At 32.9% G+C, this 19329-nt stretch overlaps 1 long non-coding RNA gene across 1 annotated transcript in view; it reads left to right on the forward strand.

The window, feature by feature from the left end:
- Positions 1-19329, forward strand: part of LOC147012029 (uncharacterized) — a 184173-nt gene that overhangs the window by 130311 nt on the left and 34533 nt on the right. The gene's annotated exons all lie outside the window — the stretch shown is intronic.

The raw sequence follows: 19329 nt of genomic DNA on the forward strand, positions 1-19329 counted from the left end.
TACTTATAAGCATATGCCTTTGCTCTCAATCCAATAAGCTCACTCATTACTTTTCCACCAAACTCATCCTTAAACTTACCAATAACCTTTTCATTATTTTTGGAAAATAACTCACTCTTCTTGCTGAAATTACTTGTATCATATACTCCAATATTTTTCTTCATATCTTTATAAACATCATCAGTTTTTATATCTAGGATAAAACTATCAGTGTCCATATACAACAATGAAACATTTTCACAATACTCTTTCTTTAAGTCATTATACAAATAATCATACATCAATATCTTTGATAAATCAAGAACTGCTGTTCCAATATAAATTGGTTTATCCATTACAATACTTTCCTTTTTCATATGAATTGCAGAAAAGTTCTCTGAAAAAACCTCTTCTCTCTCAAAACTTGGTTTATTTATCAATCTTGAAGCTTCTTTCCAAGATGTTGCAAATCTAATGTTTTGCCTGTTTCTAACATTTTCCATAGTCTTTCCAAATACAGCATTATTCATTAATTTATAAAAGTCCCCTTCAAATTTTACTTTTGTATTTGCTCTCATATCTGTATTGAATTGAATATACTTTTTCACCCAAGGACTTTGTTTAAATTTTAAAACTCTATGAATTTTAGCTACTCTCAATCCTTCTCTCAAAAACTGTTTTAAGCTTCTCTGATGCAAAACATATCCCTCTTTATCATAGAATGTTGTTAATAACTTTTCTGTTGATTTGCCTTTAATATTAAAACTTTTATGATAATCACTGAACCATTCTTTCTTTGGGGTTTCTTTCTCACATGCAAAAGGAAGGTCTTTATGCTTATTATGAAGATCACTCGGGTACCTCAAATCAACTTCAAAATAATAACCTTCTTCTTCGTCATTCAATTCCTCTTGAGAAGAAATAACAATATTCATCAAAGCCTTTTCATAATCCTTTTCTTCCACCCACTCTAATTTACCATAAGGCAGAGATTGAGACATTGCCCATCCATACAAATTATTAGCATCAAAATACATCAAATAATTACTATCTTTTTCACTATCATAATTTGGAAGATATTTATTATTTGCTTTAGCATATCTTTTTGAACATACTTGTGATATTCCACCTCTCTTGGACTTCTCAATCATCAAAAGCATATCAACATCACTGATTAAATCTATATCTTGTTTTGTCATTTTCAACATTGCACTCCAAGCTAAACCAGGAGCTGTGAAATAGTGGGCAGGATCTAATCCATAACAATTTTTATTATGACAGAGTGATCTAAAAGCTTCAAACACATCAGCTAACAATAAAACATCTGTTTTTAGATATAAATCATGATATTCTCCAAGGTTCTTTATCTTAAATATTTTCCATATTTCTTGTGCATGTTTATATTCCTTATCACTTATCTCTTCTTCATAAAGGTTATTGTAGAAACTTTCTTTTGAAGGAAGTTGTGTTTCTTTAAATCTCATAAATGAATCCATATAATCATAAGGATAAATTCCCTTACTTGTAAGAATTTTCTCTTTACTTTGAATTTCATTCCTTGTTTGAATTTCCTCTCTCGTGAGAATTCCTTCTTTAATCAGAATTTCATCTTTAATCAGAATTTCCTCTTTAGTTAGAATTTCATTCATTGTTCGAATTTTCTTTATAATTAGAATTTCATCTTCAGTTAGAATTTCTTCCTTAATTTCCTCATTAGTTAGAATTTCCTCTTTACTTTGAATTCTCTCTTTAATCTGAATTTCCTCTTTAGTGAGAATTTCCTCTTTTGGAAAGAATGAATAAAGATTTGGAAAAGAGTCCGTGGAGCTTAGATTTGATGCGAGGTAGGCTAGTGGTGTTCCCATAAACTTGTAAGAATCTAGAAACCTAATACGAGTTAAAGGTTTTGTGAATATCATTTTTGTAAATGAAATATACTTTTGACTTGTGTTTGTTATGGCAGAAATATTCCCTGGTGTTTTTGAAAGTTCATTTATAAATAGATGTGTATCATAGTTGGCGCTGTTGTGAAGAAAGACTGGAATAAAAGAAGGTAATTTATAATTAAGATTGCAACAGGAATGAGCGGGACCTCTATATTTACCAGTAAGATGACAATGATCCCTAACTTTAGACTCCTTAATTTCCCCCTCACAAATATGACAGATATTGTTCTTTCTAAATTCTAATTTTTCTTCTTTGGTTAATTTCATCGGTTCATTTGTTTCTTTCATTAATTTAGTGAGTCTTATACAATCCTTTTCTAATCGTTTTACAAACTCTTGTGAAGCTTTTTTTCCACTATAATGTTCAAGTTTGTTATACTTTTCTCCAACAGATGATTTGATATAATAACAGAAACCACAAGGAATATGTTTTTGATATTTATTTGTATATGATTATTTTGGATTAGAAGCAGTATTTATCTTTTTAAGGATACACTCAAAATCAGCGTATATCACAAATGGGTGCATGATAGATTTATTATAATCTTCAAAAGAAATCTTTTCACCAGGTTTAGGCATTGTAATTACAGCTGATTTATGATTACTACAATATTTTGAATGTTGTTCTAATCGTTCTTTTGTATGAAATGAATTAAGACATCGCTTACAAGGATATATTTTGTTTGCTGTTCTGAATACCTGAGAAGAGATTAATCTTGATAAATTATTGATGTATGTGTAATGTGAATTATTTCCAACACTAAAATATAAAAGATCAATGTGTGTTTCTTCATTTTTATAGTTGTTTGAAATTTTTAATATTTGAACTTTGTTTGTATCCGTTTATCCATATACATTAATAGAAAGATTGTTCTTTTTCTCAAATTTAGGAATATCTGTTAGTGGCATTGGGAATTTAAAATCTTTAATGTCCAAGGTATTCTCATATTTCATATATTGTTTTACTCTTTCTGAATTACATTTTGGTGGATGAAAGTGAGCAAGAACAGACCAGAGAAAACATTTATTATCATTGTTCTTAATATTAACAACTGCCTTCTTTAGTTTTATTTCTTTTGGTAATTCAATATAAGAAGAAGCTTTAAGAGGGTTTGATTTTAGAATGTGTATATCTAAAAAGATGATTTTTTTAAAATATTGAATCCACTTCCTACCACTGTATTATCAACATCCTCCTCTTGTTTTGATAGTTCTTCATAAACCCCACTATTTAAAAAAAATCTTGAAATGATGTTATAAAATGAAGATCTGTTCTCATATAAGGAGTTTGTTCTTCATCTTGTCTTTTCATATTCATTTTCACTCCCATATAAAACTTTAAAGTTTTCATTTCTTTTAATGTCTTTTTAATAACTTTTTCAACATCAGGTTTCACTATTTCAATTGATTCAGCTATTGATGATGGACCGGGTTCTCCAAATTGAAAAATCCTTATTTTTATATGTCCTTAAAATGCCCCATCAGTGTTTTCAATATAATAGTCTCCTTTTACTTTAAACTCATTTTTCTTGTGTTTTTGTGATTGAAGATGTTTATTATAACTTCTCTTCAAAACATCCTTTGAACGGATATCACAATGTTTTCTTTCCAACTCAAGAGGAGATATTTTATGAAATAGATTAAATGTGTGTTTGTTGGTTCGGAGGTGTTTTCTATAATGTTTATATTTGTGATTACAAACATCGCAGTATGTTGTATTCACCATATTTATATAATAAATCTTTGCTTAAACTAAAATTTTCTTGATGAAAATTTCGTTTATTTTACAGGTGAATCTGTGCTTAAAACCATTTTATCCTCCAACTTTTTCACTTAATAAATAAAATGTTTCAAGACACAAAGGACAAGTTTCAATCAATCTCTTCATTTGTTAAAGATACTGAGAAATATGTCAAGGATGTAAAATTGAACAAAGATAAATATAACAACTATTGGATAAAAACAATTATGGTAAATAATATGAGTTCTTCAATTTCCTTCAGTGGAAGGGCTTTTAGTATACCTGGTAGAACATCAATTAAAGTATCTCCAACAAAAGTTTCTCCTCTCCTTCTGGTAATATATTCAAAACTAGAAAAAGCAATGAAACAAGAAAAAGTATCAAAAAACAAAAACCTTATGGATGAAGCTTTAGAAAGAAAAGATAAGACCATCTGTAATATGCAAGGAGAAATTTGTATTTTTTTCAACAACCCTAGAGATGTAAATCCTGATGAAATAAAGGATGTTAATATACTGAACAAAAATATAAACGCACCAACCTAAATATCTAAGTCAAGATTGCCATTATGGGAAAATGGTCAAACCGATGATATGTTTGAGCAATGGTTCCTTTGTTTTGCTCAAGACAGATGTTCCCATTGAAATTGACCTCTCTGAGTGTGTGGACTCACACGTTGAGTAATCCTTCCCATGAGCACCATGGGGCTTGACAGAGTGATGGTCAGTGAGCGTGACCAGGACACAAACACTCCCTATAGCTTGCCCTATAAAAGGCCTCCCCAAAATGTGGACTGGTGCCAAATGTCAACATGCCACAGATGTCACAAATCTTGAGGGAGTGTGCCATTGGCATGCTGAATGCTGAGACGTCAGTACGGGCCATTGCAGCACACTTCAATGTCCACCACTCCACCATTAGCCGCCTGAGAACGCGCCTCAGAGAGACTGGAAGCACCGTGAACCGCCCACATGCCCGGCGACCACGTGTGACCACCGCCGGTCAGGATCGTCACATGAGGCTGCAACATCTCCGGGATCGACTCCGACCGGCCACGAGGACGGCCGATGAGACTGTCGGGCTGCATAACAGGCGCATTTCAGCCCGGACGGTGCGTAACCGCTTGAGGGAGGCCAAGCTTGAGGGAGGCCAACACCCGCGACTGACTGTGTGAACTCTGACAGTGACACCTCTGTTGTGTCGGCTGTTGTAGCGCAAAGACTGTTGCCAGAATTCTCAAGGAACTCTTTGAAATTTAATGCTCAATTGTCATGGATTCTATAACCAAATTGTTGTGAAGATTTAGTATTAATGAGTTTGAGGTAAAATAGTAACAATCGCTTGGTGCGTTTATATTTTTGTTCAGTATATATCAGGTGAAATGACATTTCGTTCAATAGTAGTTAACGATCATTTTAAAATTACCTTTAATATAAAAAATGTTGTCGTTGAATCTGGAAATGAAAAAAAGTATATCGATATCGATGGTAATATTATTAAATACGAGTCAATATACAACTGAAAGTATAGATGAATTTCAGTTTAAGTAAAGTCTTACTTTATAAATATGCGAGACTTTCCTGATTCTCCATATGACAAATTTGAGAATTGTCCTGCGTGTGAAAGATGGTGATTAAACACAGAGTCAAAAGCCTATAAACAATGTATATTCTGTGATTATCTTCTAATTAATGATAATAAAAAATATAAAAAGGAAAATAATTCTTTTAGATTTACACCAAAAATGAATTACTTTACAAGATTGATTAGAGAAATGAATGTAAAGTATGAGGGTGATAACACACCTTTCCTTACAAGGGAAGAAACTGAACGTATTCGAGAAATGTTCAAAGGATTGTTGTTATATATTATTCATGGATGTGATTTTCAGGGAAATATCAACACAAGATATTGTATAAATAAAATAATAGATTATCTTGAAATTAAACCTGAACTAAGGATAAAATATAGAGTTTCTAAAAAAGCCAATAATAAATTAAATAACCTGTTTTCCAAATATATAAATGAATGATTTTTTACCCATTTGGGAAAATAAGATAAAATTTAACAACCATAAAAATCTCCCAAATTCATTAAGATGTCTCATAGTTGGTTCAAGTGGATGTGGAAAAACCTGCTTACTTTTAAAGATGCTCCTCACTCCCAACTTTTTAGATTATGATAATTTTATAATTTTCACAAAGTCGAGTTTTCAACCAGAGTATCAACTACTCTCACAAGGTTTTAATGCTGGTCTTCAAAAAGAAGATATAATCGGTTTATTTAAACGTCAAAAAAAACCTAAGTGATTATAACATTGAAGATATAATTCAACTATTTTGTGATACACAGAGATGTAAAAAGAAATCAAATCCGATAACTTGTATTCTTAGTGATAATACGGATGATATACCGTCTCCCCAAGATTTGGATAAATCAAAAACGAACCTCGTTATCTTTGATGATTGTGTTAATGAGAGAAACCAAACGGTAATGGACAGCTACTACACAAGAGGGAGACATTCTTCTTGTAATTGTATTTATCTTAGTCAATCGTACTTTCAACTTCCTCGTCGTTCCATCAGAAACAATGCTAATACTTTTATTTTATTCAAGTTAAATTCAATAGATATCAATAATTTTTGGAGAGATAATTGTTCTACATTATGTAGTAAAAATAAAGTTGAGGATTACATGAAGCACATGACTGAAAAATATCAATATATTGTTGTGAAACAAGATGAGATATTCAGGGATATATTTTTTGTTTTATAAACAATTACATATATAAATGACAACTATTATTATAAATCTTGTGAGTAAATCTGCTTCTGGAAAAAAAACTTTCATAAATCAAGGTTCTTGTGTAGTACAAATGAGAATATTGTAAATTTACTTAAAAAACACCCCGTGATACGCATTGTATCAACAACAACTAGAGCAATAAGACCTGGAGAAGTAAAAGGTGAAGATTATCACTATATTTCAGTGGAGGAACATATGCGATTGAGGAATGAAGGTCAAATATTTGAGGAGGTTTCTCTTGGTACAACAAAATATTCACATTGTAAGAGTGAGTTAAGGAAACTAAAATCTGGTGGTCTTGGGATATTAGAAACTAATCCAGAAGGAACGAGACAAATTATTAAACATCTGAGCGGAGTGAAGATTTTATCATTCGGTTTTGATGTTGATGAAGAAACTCAACACAAACGTATGAAAAGCAGAGATGCAAGTATTAGTGAAGAAGAAATTACAACTTGCATTAATGTTAATAAAGAATTTGATGAAATATTTAAAGAAAAGGATTTATTTGAACACATCTACTTGAATGATGAAGAAAAGGAAAATTTCCCTGTTGATCTTTACAATTCATTAAATGATATTTTACAATAAATAAATGGATGCAAAAGAAAGAGCAAGAAGATTTAAGGAACATCAAGAGTTGGTTTCAAAAGTTGTAAAACAGCAGGAAGACATAAAGAAGAAACGCAGACAGAAACTAACGGGCGAAGAAGCATTTGAAAGAAAACAAGAGAAATTTTTTAAACCACTTTTAAAAACTTCCCAAGAAAAAAATGAAAGATGTTTCCACAGTTCCCACAGTAGAATATACTCCTAAAAAACTTCAAATGTTAAAAGATTTTGATCAAATGACGGAGGAAGAATTAGAGCATTTAGGAGAATTAAAGGTATATGATGATGAAGGTTTATTTCAACAACTGGAAGAGATTAATCGACCCCCTGATTATATTGTGAATGCTCTTCAAAACAATGAATATTCAGCAGATTCAAAAACCAAAGCAGGACTCATTCCAACAGAACAACCAGCAATATTTCATCTTGTTCAAGAAAAGGTATTGGTATTTAATGATGAATTAAGGTTCTTAGGTTCTGCTCAACCCCCTGTTAAACTAACTCCGAGATTAATGTTTCTTCTCACAAAAGATGGAAGACAAGGTTCAACTGTGAGGGATGAATCAAAGTATATTGATAAACCATTGGATATGAAAAATAATGATGATAGAGTATATATTGATCTGCTGAACACTCTAAATTATAGGGATAGTATTTCTAGTAAAAGTAGGAAAAATGAGAAGGAGAAACACATTATTCAGGCTTTAAGTATCCTTGGTTCAGGTATTAGTTTTCTTCCAAATGACCCATCGCAACTAGTTAATAGACTGTTATTGTTGTTAGGCAGTAAGAAGGCTGGAAATAACAATTGTTTTAATGAAGCATCAGCCATTTTAGACCAGTTGATGAACATGAAAATAATTAATAAATCTCAATATAAAGACATTTTATCTCATATTAAATAATATGAGAAGCACAATCCTGAGTTTTAATTTCACAAGCGACCACACATCTTCATTCCCATACCCACTACAACTTGACCCAACAAAAGAATATGAGGCATCTTTATTGTCCATGGAAACTTATAATACCTTATTTAATATAACTGATAAAAATGACAAGTTTAGTTATAATCCCAGAAGTGGATACAAAATGATAACAGTCTCACCTGGAGCATATGAGATTTCTCAAATATCTTCCGAAATTGCTCGTCTTATGAAAGAACAGGGTGATGAACCAAAAATATTGTTATAGACATTCAAAAACATACTTCAAAATCAACGATTAAAGTTAAAAATAACTACAAGGTTGATTTCACAATTGATAATTCATTTAGAGAGTTATTGGGTTTCTCCTCAAAAAAGATTGAAACTAATGGGACGTTTTACAGTGATAATGTCATTCAAATATCCTCAGGAATAAATTCGGTGTTAATTCACTGTGATTTGATTGATGGTGCTTATAATGATGGAAAAAAAACAAATGCAATATTTTCATTCAGCGCATACTCAACCCCAATTGGTTATAAATTCAATATGGAACCCAAAAATTTGGTTTATCTCCCTGTGTCAGGAAAAACCATACACAGAGTAAATTTTAGGATAACCGACCAAGATAATCGTATGATTTCTTTTAATGGAGAAGTTATATCCATCAGAATTCACCTACGTGAAGTTTTCCAATAAATAAATACGATGGATATTATGAGGAAACACGAGTTGGGAAAATATAAAATAATTACAGGGGATGGGATGTTCCTTTCCCCATACTACAAGGGTGAAGGTATGTATCTTGGTAGAGGATACTATAAACCTAAGAGACAAAGGGGTGTTGGACATCAATTTAGAGGAGATGGGATAATTGATACTCTAATGGGTATTGGTTCAACTATTCTTAAACATAAAGATGTAATTGGTTCAACTGCTTCTGCTGTGGGAAATGTAGCAGGTGTTGTAAAGAGCATAAAAGATGCCCAGAAGGAATCTCATAAATTACAAGCAATAAAAGAAATTAAGAAAGGCAAAACTCAGTTGTCCCCCCAAGAACGACAGAAAATAATTTGAATACTTGGATCAGGGTTTCAAAAGTTTTAACATCTTTTTTCCTAAATAAATACAAGTATGGAAGCAATTGATAGTATCTATGATTTGGATGATACTATCATTATCTCAAACTCCACTAAAAAAGAAGATTACTTCAAGGTAAATGCAATAACTGGAACAGACTGGAATACGAATGGTACAAAAAGTTTTGAAATAAATAATCAACAAACCTATTTGAATCTATCCGAAAGTTTCTTGTTGTGTAAATTTAAATTCACTAAGGCTGCGACTAACACAAACGCTACACTTGTAAATGATTTCTTCTGGAAAATGTTTGATAGTGTGCGTTTGTATATTGGAACACAAGAAGTTGAAGCAGTTGATTATGTCTCTGCTGTATCTGAGATGATGAAATTTACACTCTATACATTCAGTGATAGAATCGGAAAGGGGTCTGTCGAAGGTTTTATTCCTGATATGTCAACGGGAACAAACACAGACCCTGGATATACTGAAAGGAAAGGAGCGTATAATGATGATACAAAAGCAGAAAATAGTTTTACTGTGGCAGTTCCTCTTAAAGGTATATTTGGATTTTGTGATCATGATAAAGTTCTGTATGGTCTTAAAATTAGATTTCAACTACAAAGGAATGATAATGAAAATCGATTGCTTTTTGGCGTTGGTAGTGCTTTTGGTGAACAGAATAAATTTGTAATTGAGGAAATGAGTTGGTATATCAGTGAATATACTCCTAATCTTAAAACAGAAGAGATGTTGAATAGAAGACTTAACTCAAAGAAACCACTCAGTGTATCATACCTCAAAAGAAGATGTCAACACGTTAAACTCAACAAAACTACTTACACGTGGAATTTGGGTGTTCTGGAAGGAAAGCCACGATATCTGTGGATCATTTTTAAAAAGCCAGATGGTGATACTGCGACTGATAAGAATAATGCATTGAGTGATAATGCTAAGGTGAAACAACTTCGCGTTTCTCTAAATGGAACATTTTATCCACGAGATAGATTGGAAAGTAATTGGGAAAAAAATGATTTTGCTGAAGCATACAAGTCTTACCAAAAGGTGTGTGAAAGTAATGGAAATAAAGAACCTATTTTGGATATGACAGCATTTAAAAGTTTGTATACAATCTATGCGTTTGATCTGAGCGCTCAAAAGGAAACTATAAAGTCTAATCGAGTGGATACTTCCCTATACATTGAAAGAGGAGAGAGTGAAGAAGTTGATACATATTGTTTGCTTTTGGAAGAAACAGAATTGCAGATTAATACAGATAATGGTGTGATGATTAGTCTCACATAATTTTTTGTTAAATAAATGAGTGGCAAAGTACCAACTGGGGTATATGTTAATCAAATCAATCTTCATAAACTATCATCTTGTGTTCAAAATCAAAAGCCTTGTGCGATTAACGCTAATACAATTCAGAGAAAAGGAGCAGTAAGAATTGATGTTTTGCTCACAAGAGAACAGGTTAAAATCTTGAATGACACTGGCTCACTTAAAATTAAAATGACAAAACCAATGTTGAAAAAATATTTAATAAGAGAGACGAGTGGAGGATTTCTCCCATTTCTAATTCCTTTATTTGCTGGTTTAAGTGCGGTTGGAGCATTGACGGGTGGTATTTCAACAGCGGTGAAAACTGCCAACGAAAGGAAGGCTCAACTCCAGGCTCAAAAAGAATTGGAAAGACATAACAAAGAGTTGGAGAAACAAATTAGTGGAAGTGGTGTAATTGTAGATTTTGCTGAAAAACTTGAAGGTCTGCCTGATAAAGCGAGATTGTTAGTTGGAGATATGCTTTCTTCTATAGCACAAGCAGGTGTAAAATCAACGAAAAGAGGTAATGGATTATATCTTTCTAATAAATAAATGAGCATTGATGAGTGGTTGAAAGAATTTGGAAAGAATACAACATCAAATTTACAACTTGTCAAATATTGTAAGAAATTAAAAATTCATAATGTGGTTATTTGTATGAGAGATGAATTAACAAATGTGCCGAAACATACAAAGAATATTATTATGAACTTAGAAGATAATAATGGGAACGGTTCTCATTGGGTTTGTATTTTTAATAGTCAAGACAAATATTATTTTGATAGTTTTGGTCTTCCACCACCTGTTGAAGTCATAAAATTCTTACAGAATGGTGTTTATCAAACATTTCAAGTCCAAGAATTAAATTCCAAGTGTTGTGGTCAATTATGTCTATATGTGTTATTTCAACTCAACAAAAATAAAAAATTTTATGATATTATTTTTAATCTAATATAAATGACTTATGTTGGTAAAGATGGTTCTATCTTTGGTGTATCTCAAGAACTGGATATTGATTTATCAAATTATTACACAAAGGCACAGGCTGAACGACATAAATATAATATAACGAAAAATATTAACATGAAAAATGCTTATAAATTAAAAAATTATCCAAGCCCGACTGACGCGAATGACTTGGTGAGATTAAGCGATTTATCACAATATATATATATATACTTAAATAATACAGCCGTGTATTCCAAAGATACAGAAGTGTTGATATTATCTCCAGGTCATACAGAATTCACAGTTCGAATTAAAATAAATTTTTCTAAAGAAGGGCGTATCGTTTGCATGAGAATAGAACAATGGGGGTATGATATGAATGATTTAGGGTATAATTGGTCATTTAAAATTAACCTCGAAGACCTGGAACAATTAAATCAGTCTCGTAAGGAAGAATATTATCCACTTGGTATCGAGAATGAGTTTTGTGGGTCCACGATTAGTAAACAACAAATAAAAGAATTTAATAAGGGTAAATATAATAATGGTTTTGCCCTTGTTTATCTCATGAAAGCAGAAAAAAACAGGATTATATATAATAAGTAAGGAAATACAAAATGATTTAACTATGGGAAGATGGGGAGGTGTTTCGTGCCATAATATTATTCTAACATATATTTCTAATACATAAATGACAGCAAGAAGGCTTCAAGAAAATTATCATTTCTGTGTCCAAGCATACCTTCAAGAAAAGGGTATTCGGTATTTTAATAAATATGTTCTACAACATAAGAATGAGGTATTTTCAATAAAAGATTGGCATTATGCTGATGTTGATAAACCGACAACTTTAGATTTAATTAGAATGTTAAATAATGAAAAAATTATAACGTTAAGAAAAGGTAAGGCTCTTTTAGAAATTCAAAAGAAATTTTATTGGTTTCCTGTTGTAAAAAAAATTATTTTGGATACAGGAATAACAAGAAATCCTGATGAATATATGTATAATATTCTATGGGGTGTAAGCGATTCAAGGATAGTAAGGGATGAGGAAGGAGTTGAAGAAGAGAGGGAAGAGGAGGAAAAGGAGAAGAGAGAGAAGGAGGAGAGGGAGAAGAAAGAGAAGGAGGAAAGAGAGAAGAGAGAGAAGAGAGAGAGGGAGGAAAGAGAGAAGAGAGAGGGAGGAAAGAGAGAAGAGAGAGAGAGAGGAAGGAGAGGAAGGAGAGGGAGGAGAGGGAGGAGAGGGAGGAGAGGGAGGAGAGGGAGGAAAGAGCGAGACTAAATAAATATGAAAATATGGAAACCAGTGAGATTCAAAAAAGATTGGTGGTATTACAGAAAATAACTCAACCCACCGAGGAGGAAAACAAAGAATTGACAAGTCTATTTGCAATACTTTCGACAAGAGTATTGACATCGAGAAGATATGTATTTTAATTCAAGTTTTTCATTTTTATTTTTTTTCTTAAATAAATGGAGGAGAGAGTGAAGGCATTTCTAAGGATTCTTTATGTTTTAAAAATTAAGATTCAAATGTGCATGTTGGAAACTAAAAAGGTTTTTGCACTCTGCAGGAATTTTTCTCATAAATAAATGAGTTATTGTCTCAAATGTAAAAAGAAAGCTAATACTAAAAATATTTCATATATTAAAAGTAAAAATAACAGGGTTATACAAAAAGGTATATGTTCGGTGTGTGGTTCAAAAAAAAATCAATTTATCTCCAAACACAAACTCGGAGGAGATATACAAAAGTTTTTATCAGGAAGTAAATTTACAACTACTGGAATACCAGGGGAATTACATCTTCCAGGGTATTCTTTCTGTGGTCCAGGCACAAACTTGGATAAAAGATTAGATGAGGCAGACAATCCTAAATCCTGGAGTAAACCAATCAATAGAGTTGATGAAGTGTGCATGAGACACAATATTGATTATGGGAATACCACAACGTTGGAAGAAAAACATGAAGCCGATAGAGAAATGTTGTATAATTTGTCTCTGATACAAAATCCAACCTTGAGAGAAAAAGTTGATCGGTTCATTGTGAAGAAGATGATCAGTGCTAAATTGAAACTTGGACTTGGAAATTCAAAAAACTTGTAAGCTCTAATGATGTCATTAAGATTGAAGAGCAATTAGCTGATGAATTACATAAACCAATATTCACAAAGTTTCAGAGAAGGAAAGTTTATTCCAAGGAAGTAGATTATATCTGGTCTGCTGATTTGATTGAACTCAATAATGATAAGGGGTACAAGTATGCTTTAACTTTATTGATTTGAGGAGTAGATATGCGTGGGTTGTCCCTTTAAAAAACAAAACAGGTAATACTCTTATGTTAGCTTTTCAACAGATATTTAATAAAAGTAAGAGAAAACCTAAAAAATTGTGGACTGATGAGGGTAGAGAGTTTTATAACAAGACATTTATGAATTTTCTAAAAAATAACAGTATTACATTATACAGTACCTTTAATGAAGGGAAGGCAGTTGTTGTTGAACGTTTTAATCGTACCTTAAAAGAGAGACTATGTAAAAAAATTCACACAACTCGGTTCACAACAATGGTCATCTTTTATTCAGGATATTGTGGATAAGTATAATGACACGATTCACACGTCAACAAATATGAAACCATCAGAAACATTTACAAAATTAAAATATGAAAAAGAGATTAATGTCAGAAAACCTAAGTTCAAAGTTGGTGATATCGTAAGAATATAGGTGGAAATCTCATTTTGAAAAGGGTTTTACTGAACGATGGACGAAAGAACTTTTTTAAATTGTTGATGTCATAGATACGGTTCCTTGGACTTATAAAATATATGATTTGGAAGGGGAAGAGATTTTAGGTTCATTTTATTCACAGGAATTACAAAAGACAAAACTAAGCAGATAATACTCATGGGAGCAATGGGTTGTCCCTTCACTCCCTCCTACTATACACCTTTGTGGACACTAGAGGGACAAGTCCGAGGTGTATTACAGTATATAATGTGTGTCAAGGGGGACGTTCTTAGATCTGTGAACCCCAAACACAGAATCCTCAACTGAATAGTCAAGGCTTAACTTTTGTTTGTTGGTGTGTGTGTGTGTGTGTGTGTGTGTGTGTGTGTGTGTGTGTGTGTGTGTGTGTGTGTGTGTGTGTGTGTGTGTGTGTGTGTGTGTGTGTGTGTGTGTGTGTGTGTGTGTGTGTGTGTCCCAACCCTCACATTCAAAATCTCAACCCCAACTCAATCCTTGCCCAACACAATGTCTTTTTCAAAATGAGATTTCCACCTATATATATATTTTTTACGTTTTTTTTTCTCTTCTTCCAATTCTGTCTTTTAAGGCTTTCAGGTTTGATGACGTATAAAGGGGGAGTAAGCCTGCACTTTCTTCCCAGAACGAACAATGTATATTTTTTATGTTTTTTTCTCTTCTTCCAATTCTGTCTTTTAAAGCTTTCAGGTTTGATGACGTTGAAAGAGGGAGTAAGAACTTTCTTGATAGGTTTAGATCCCAAAGAGTGGTAGCATTTCAAGTCTTCAAAATAAACCCAACTTTCCAAGTCTCCAAGGTATAACCACATTCCTGTTGAGTTTCCAAGATATGTATCACATTGTGAGTTATCAAGCCAGAACCCACATTTCAAGTCTCCATAAATATAACCATCTATCCAAGACTCCAAGGTAGAATCACAATTTCCAGAAATATAGTGGGTTTCAGTGATAGATCTCACATAGTATAACTGTGGATCATCAAGGAAATCTCCATTTTTCCAATTTTTATGGGTTTCAGTGATAGATCTCACATAGTATAACTGTGGATCATCAAGGAAATCTCCATTTTTCCAATTTTGATGGGTTTCGGTGATAGATCTCACATAGTATAACTGTGGATCATCAAGGAAATCTCCATTTTTCCAATTTTTATGGGTTTCAGTGATAGATCTCACATAGTATAACTGTGGATCATCAAGGAAAACTCCATTTTTCAAAATGTCTGAAAATTGTGAGTCTCCAAGGTAAAACTTGTATTCTGGCTCATCAAGGTATAACTTGTTCAGTGGGTATTGTCTTGATAACTCACAATGAGTACTATTGCTGTAAAACTCTTTTTCAAGATTTTGCTGGTCTCCAAGGTATAACTCTTTGGTTGGGTCATCAAGGACGAACTCGTTCTGTAGGTCTTGGTCGCTCATAAGGTCTTCAACCAAGCCAACAATTTCACCCCAAGTTGTAGCAAAAGCAGTATTTTCATTTCATATTTCAGATACAATTTCCTGTGAGAGAAAATAATAATGTATTAATTAAGTTATTTAATTATTAAACGAGTCGATGTTTAAAAGGAACTAAAAATAGGAAAATAAAAATCTTACCTCAACAGATAAGAGGTTTGAATCCAGTTCATCAACTTGAAGGTTTAGTTCCATACAAGTCAGAGAGTTCCAAGGAACCCCAAAGTCATCCCACTCAAGGTCTTGCTCGCTCATAAGGTCTTCAACCAAGCCAACAATTTCACCCCAAGTTGTAGCAAAAGCAGTATTTTCATTTCGTATTTCAGATACAATTTCCTGTGAGAGAAAATAATAATGTATTAATTAAGTTATTTAATTATTAAACGAGTCAATGTTTAAAAGGAACTAAAAATAGGAAAATAAAAATCTTACCTCAACAGATAAGGTTTGAATCCAGGTTTGAGTCCAGTTCATCAACTTGAAGGTTTAGTTCCATACAAGTCAGAGAGTTCCAGGCAAGCACACAGTACACCATCACCAGCAAAAAAAATGTTTAAAATGGAACCTGGGCTTGAGGCTTTTATAGGGAAAGACTGTTGGGTGTGGTTTCCTGTGAAAATTCCCTGGTGGAATTTCATAACATGCTGGAAACCATTTCATAACATGGAAACCATAACATGCTGGAATTTTCTAGTGATTTCTTTGTGAGTCAGAGATGAACTGGAAATGATGTAAGAGTAGGCGGGGCTTAGCAAAAGTAGGCGGGGCTTAGGAAAAGTGGGCGTGGCTTAGAAAAATACCTCATGAAAAGTGGGCGGGGCTTAAAGAAAAGTGGGCGGGGCTTATAAAAATCCACAAAAAAGTGGGCGGGGCTTAGAGGAAAGTGGGCGTGGTTTATTGAATACCTTGTGGGAAGTGGGCGGGGCTTAAAGAAAAGTGGGCAGGGGTTTAACAAAAATAACCTGTGGCTCAGGAGGTGGTCAAACAAGAGCATTAAGAGAAGTTTATCATTTCGTAATGGCACAAAAGGGGTATCTTAAAAAATATAAAGATTCAAATGTTTTGTTTGTCAATATTTTAGATGGGGATTATTGTGCAAAGAAAATTAAACTATTGAAGGAATTTGAGAATGAACAAATGTTTATAGGTTCAATGAGTGAGCTAAACAATATGCATAGGTTATTTGATAAAGTGTCCCGGGGCTTAGACGTTTCAGATATTTCTTTAGAATCACCTTTAACAAATCTTTATCTTGTTGTATGGGTTATTTGAATAGAGAGCCCCTAGGTTAAAAGGGGAGACAAATAAATATACCTTGGGATAAAAAGGGGGTTTATTTTTAAGGAAAAAAAAAGGGAATCGCTGAAACTCCTCCATTATTTACATAGGGAAAAGTGAGCCAGAAGCAGTATATTCACCCTACATATATATATATATATATATATATATATATATATATATATATATATATATATATGTATGTATATATATATATATATATATATATATATATATATATATATATATATATATATATATATATGTGTGTATATATATCTGTATATATGTATATATACATGTATATATATATATATATATATATATATATATATATATATATACATTTATATATATATGTGTATATATATATACATTTATATATATATATATATATATATATATATATATATATATATATACACATTTATATACATATATATATATATATATATTTATATATATATGTATATATATATATATATATATATATATATATATATATATATATATATATATATATATATATATATATATATATATATATATATATATATATATATATATATATATATATATATATATATATATATATATATATATATATATATATATATATATATATATATATATATATATATATATATATATATATATATATATATATATATATATATATATATATATATATATATATATATATATATATATATATATATATATATATATATATATATATATATAATATATAGCCTGGTGTTGGCGCAGTGGTTAGGGCAGCGGCTTGGGATCCAAGAGGTCCTGAGTTCAAGCCCCGTTGGGCCACTGAATAAATACACCAGGGGGTTGACTCAGCCTGTCATCCTTCCGAGGTCGGCGAAATGAGTACCAGTATACTGGGCCGGTGTATACCCCGGTTAAAATAGGTGTACCTTATCCCTGTGTCGTAAGAGGCGACCAGGGTTGCGTCAGGAAGGGCATCCGGCGTAAAACGTGCCAAATCACTATGCGGATCATACGGATGATCCGCTGTGGCGACCCCTCACGGGAGCAGCCGAAAGAAGAAGAAGATATATATATATATATATATATATATATATATATATATATATATATATATATATATATATATATATACATATATATATTTATGTATGTATATATGTGTATACATATATATATATATATATATATATATATTTATGTATGTATATATGTGTATATATATATATATTTATGTATATATGTGTATATATATATATATATATATATATATATATATTTATATATGTATATATGTGTATATAGATATATATATATATATTGTTGCGGATTCGCGCCCGCCGGCGTGCGGACGGCCACGTAACTCGAATCGCGGCACGTCGCCCACCGGACGGACAATCCAGTCGTGACCCTCTCGGACTAACGCCGGGAACTAGTCACGGGTGGACCTTTCGGTCTCACCACGATCGTGCCAATCGGCCCCCGCGTGGGATAGGGTTGCTCGCCAAATTCGACCTACCTAAGTACCCACACGGAGGGTAGACTGGGCGATCGCACCTCGCCGCAGGTCGACTTCGGACACGGGCCACTTTAAGCGACCCGTTCCGTACTATCGGGATAACCGAGCGGTGTTATTCGTCGGCCTCGACGGTTCGATTAATTATCGGGCGTTTTAGCCCATGACCAACCCTTTACGTGAAGCAAGATGGAGATTCAATGAAAGAAAAGACGAAGCAAAGCGGGAAAACAGTTCAACATGAAGCACATTTATTTCGCGATGAACGGAAAGCACACATATACAATTCCACCAAAAGCACATGTAAAAGAAGAAGACAATGCAATATTACACAAAAAGCAAATGCAACAAAGCAGATCTAACCGACTACCGGGCACACGGCAACACTTATACAATTTTACTTCACAGACGGCGCCGACAACACATATTCCCAAATGTGTCAAGAGAAATGTGGAAGGGCAAATGGTGGTAGAGTTTGCAAAAAGAATGGAAATGGCAGTGGTAAACACGTATTTCAAGAAGAAGGAGGAACACAGGGTGACATACAAGAGTGGAGGAAAGTGCACACAGGTGGATTACATCTTAAGTAGGAGATGCAACCTGAAAGAGATTAGTGACTGTAAGGTTGTGGCAGGGGAGAGTGTAGCTCGACAGCATCGATTGGTGGTCTGTAGGATGACTTTAGCGGTGAGGTTGAGGAAGAGAGTGAGGGCTGAACCAAGGACCAGATGGTGGAAGCTGAAGGAGGAAGACTGTTGCGTGAAATTTAGGGAGGAGGTGAGACAAGCATTGGATGGTGGTAAAGATGGGTGGGATGATTGGGCAACGACAGCAGAAGTTGTGAGGGAGATAGCTAGGAAGGTACTTGGTGTGACATCTGGACAGAGGAAGGAAGATAAGGAGACTTGGTGGTGGAATGAGGAAGTACAGGAAAGTATAAGGAAG

This window comes from Eptatretus burgeri, chromosome 15, assembly GCF_056783735.1.
Source record: "Eptatretus burgeri isolate ZD-2024b chromosome 15, Ebu_testis_v1, whole genome shotgun sequence".
In the NCBI taxonomy this organism is placed as follows: domain Eukaryota; kingdom Metazoa; phylum Chordata; class Myxini; order Myxiniformes; family Myxinidae; genus Eptatretus; species Eptatretus burgeri.